Genomic DNA, 4,424 nt, shown 5'->3' with positions numbered 1-4,424 from the left:
TATTGTTACACCGACATCGGAGCAAAGGAGTCGTGGAGCTGCAACACCGTCTCTTTGATCTCACAAACACACCCTTGTGGGTGGAGGTGCTGACGGTGATTGAGTGGAGACTTCAGGGGAGCGCGGTTCACTGCACAGCATGGGGGCTCTTTGATCACACACTACACGGTCATGCACTCGCTATGCCCCCTTTGTCTCAGGAGGTTCACCTGACTTTCGACATCCTTGTCTTTAAAGGTGCAGTGTGTAGAATTTGGTGACATCTAGTGGTGAAGTGTCATGCTGCAGCCTGTGTAAACCTTCAGTTGTCATAAAAACTCAAAAGGTGATTAGTTTTTCCTCTTTGGTCCACTGTGAAAAACATCCATTGAGAGGAACTGCTCCTATAAATAGTATTTAATTATAAAGGGACTGTTCTGGGGTAAAGAAAACAACAATGTGTACATTTGTAAAGAACAGGGAACTGCTTGTACTTATATCTAGCGGCTGTGGCTGAGGGGTAGAGTGGTCGTCCTCCAACCTGAAGGTCGGCAGTTCGATCCCCAGTCTGACCCATCTACATGCCGAAGTGTCCTTGGGCAAGATGCTGAACCCTGAATGGCCCCCCCATAGAATAACAAAGTGCTGCGAATAGATGCACTGTGTGAATGGGTGAATGTAAAACTGTACTGTAAAGCGTTTTGAGTGGTCATCAAGACTAGAAAAGCACTATATAAATACAAAACCATTTACATCACACACTAGTGAAAACATCACTAGGATTATTTTATATTCAATCTTTGCGAATTGATCCCTTTCACTGAAACATTACACACTGGACCTTTAAGCCTGTCGCCATAGTTATGTTTTTGGAGCTGGTCTTCCTCCCTGGGTGATGAAGAGTGGGATAAGTAGTGATGAACAACTGCTCCTACAAAGTAAAGTGAGCATTTAGATGGGAAATGGTGCTCGTAAGCTTCTCTCAATCGATGCCATGAAGTGCGAAGAAAGCATTTAGAAGTGACACTTTATTCAGGCTGTGTTTTTCTTATACTGCTGACTGTCTCCATCTACTGGTCAACCTTAGTATTGTTTGATTGAACACAGTTTTGTAGAAGTTAGTCATTATCTTCATGTTAGAAAATGATACAAGACAAAAGAAAAAATACATTAAGAACTGTTTGTTTCCCTGGCTCACATGTTTGACATGTGACTGAGCTCTTTGACCACTGAAGCCTCCATCACCTTTTCAGATGAAGTTACAAATAAATTGTTTCCATACATACACACATCTACGTGAAACATAATTAAGGGTGTCTTGAAAATATTTTAAATTGAAAAATGTTCGTTACAAAACTCACTCAACATTTGCATAAGTTCCCAAATGACAGATTTGGTCAGGATTTGGTCAATTTCGTTTTGCTCATGTGAACTGGCTTCCTTTTTCAGCCTTTTCAAAATTTGACTACACACCTGCAGTGAGTCTATTCTGGGAGAACACAGGTTTCTGGAGGTGGTTGTTTGGTTGATGTGATCCAGGCCACACAACACCTTCTCTACTCACTTCGAAACCTACTGCAATCACTCAGCATCTACTGTATGTTCTTAAGTCAGAGTCTGACTTCGACATTTCAGTGTTGCTTTTGAATCCTTGAATTCTTTCCTTCTGCTGTTCTGGTGCTTTAAGTTTATTTTTTGTGTATATGTCTTTTGAGTTTTTAGTTATGCATCTCGAGTCATACAAACAGATGCATGTCACTTTCTCTCTGTAATTTGATGAGGTAAGCAGTATGCACATTATACACTGTGTGCACAATTATTTGGCAAGTTGTATTTGTGAGGATTCATTTTATTATTGAACAACTACAGTGTTCCCGGTCAATCCAAAATATTAATAAACCTCAACCTGAATATTGAGGAAAGTAAAAGTGAGGTTTTGGCTTTCTTAGGAGAATATATATGTGTGCACAATTATTGGGAGAATATTTGTGTGCAGAATTATAATACAACTAAATGAATAACGAAAATTTCCCCATCTCCCTTGTTTATTTTCATCTGTTAAAGTGAGAATAATAAACAAACAACTCAAAATTTACAAATACTCACTTGCCTAATAATTGTGCACACAATGTATGCGCCTACGTCTGTTTCCTTACTACTGTCACTTTCAGTAACCTGCTCACAATCTCCTGCATAATTTTAAAAGTGTGTGATCAGAACTCATTGTTATTTAAAGTGCAGCTGAGTCATCACTATATCGATGCGTCCTCAAAATCAACTTCGATGTTTTCGGCCAAGATCTTAATCTGTAGCTTGTTTGGGGTGGGGGGGGGGGGGGGGGGAAACCATGGAGAGATCCTGTCCTTGTCAATATTTGACCTTGAGGAGTGACTGCTTCTCAGACTGAGGACTGAGGACATTCTCTGGACATTCTCCAGAGAGGAGGTATCAGAGAACGCAAATGTCCGAGTGAGAGCCTCTGGAATCTCTGCTGACTTTCTCCAGCCAGGCCTCTGGTTAAAGTCCTCAGAAAGTCTGAGGGTGCTGATGTGAGAGCACAGCAGGAGATCCTCCGCAGCAAAAATAAAACTTTGTGGAAGACCCCAACAAATATGTCAAGAGAGATTTTGGTGATTAGGTTCCAATGCCGGTGACGAAGTGCTGCAAACAAAAACGTGATCGAATTTACACATTGTGAACTGAGCCGAGAATCTCCTGCTGTGTCTTAACCTACGATGCATATGATGGTAAAGTCGGTGGTTATTGTTTGGTAACTCTTATTCACCGAACCTGCAGCTCAAGTGTTATTACACTTAATAATTGACTGTATATCCCCTTTCAGTTACATCCAGGACATGCTTCATCATTAACGACCACGTCTATTTCTCTCTCTCTGTAAATTCCAATGTTCAGCAGCACAACTGCACCGTTGGGTCTCAGCGGGCAGTGGGTTCCTCTTCTGCTGCTTCCCGCTCTTTGTTTCAAATGACCTCGAGCAGAAGTAAATGAGTCGGTGTAAAACCCAAATAAGAAATTTGTATGACTTGTCGCCACATCATTTCAGCTGGTATCTAACAGCTGCACCACAATTGCTATCTGAAAGAAATTATTCAGGTGCTTCTTATACATTTATTTATTTAGAAAAACTAACCTTTTCTTCTATTTTTCCACTTTCTCTCTATACTTCTCATTCTTCTTTCCCCTGATTTGTTTTCATCCACCATCATTGTCTGTTCCTTTTCCTCTTCGAGTATTCTTACTTTTCTCCCTTTGGTTTCTTTATTTGATCACATTAATAATGACAGGAGGTATCAGTTCAGCAGGCACTTTGTGAAACTAATAAATTAAAAAAGATTGTTCCAAAACTCCAGTTCCAAAACTCTCTGAGTAATCTCAACAGATTACTCAGTGAGGGGCATTAACGCTGTGCGGGGCTTTAAAAACAAAAGATTCAAATATGTCTTTGTTCCACTTTGGGGACAAAGATAAATCCCAGAGCACCTTTTTCATTAAGTCTTAATTCTGAGTGCTCATGCTGTTTCTCTTTTAATGATTCACTCAAGCTGAAACTAAGGTGCAGCAGTGAAATGTGTGACTTGTGTTCAGTGGAGAGTGAATCACGTTGTGAGAAGACAGTTTCACAATGACGTTGAGAAAGTGAGTTTAGTCACATCTGCACTGATCCACACAACACGGAGCCACTGAGGTGACTGTGTGTGTTAACTGCTAGTTCAGGCTCCTGCAGCTTGACTGTTTGATTCTTCATGCAATGAGTAATATAAATATATTAATCATTGCATTAATCTGTCCATCCACGTCATTTCAATCTGCACATTTTTAGGTGTTATAAGGAAAATACTACTTCTATGAATCATAGATAAAATACTATTATCATATTTTTGTCATTTTAAAGAGGTATTGGATAGATGGCACTAAACTCCTTCAAGAATCAAATCCTTTCAATCTACATACTTTCTCCACGTCTGTCTGTCTGTCTGTCTGTTCTGTCTGTTCTGTTCTGTCGATTATCTATCTGTTCTGTGGACCGAGTGCAACATGTCCTCGGGTAAACTGCAGCTGTGCCTTAGTAACTGGCAGCCATGGCATTTGTGACATGTTGATTGGTTTGCCTTGGCGGAAGGTATGCACTCCGAGTACCACTCTAGTTCTATAAAAGACATATCTATTTATTCCCAGGTGCTGATGGGAGAAGAACAGCCCGAGAAGTGAAGCCACAGTGAGACAGAGAGGCAGCAGAGCAAGAGCAGAGCAAACCATGGTCGTGGGCCTTGAGATGGAAGTTCTCCCACCTTTGTTTTTGTTGTTTATCATATTAAAATAATTAAAATGATCACTGTCAGCTGTGATTCAGAGTGGGTGGGTTGTTGTGTGTGTGTGTGGGGGGGGGGGGGGGGGGGGGTCCTCCCCTAACACGATTGGGGAAG

This window comes from Pleuronectes platessa, chromosome 21 (assembly GCF_947347685.1).
Source record: "Pleuronectes platessa chromosome 21, fPlePla1.1, whole genome shotgun sequence".
NCBI lineage: Eukaryota > Metazoa > Chordata > Actinopteri > Pleuronectiformes > Pleuronectidae > Pleuronectes > Pleuronectes platessa.
Note: the sequence above shows the minus strand (reverse complement) of the source record.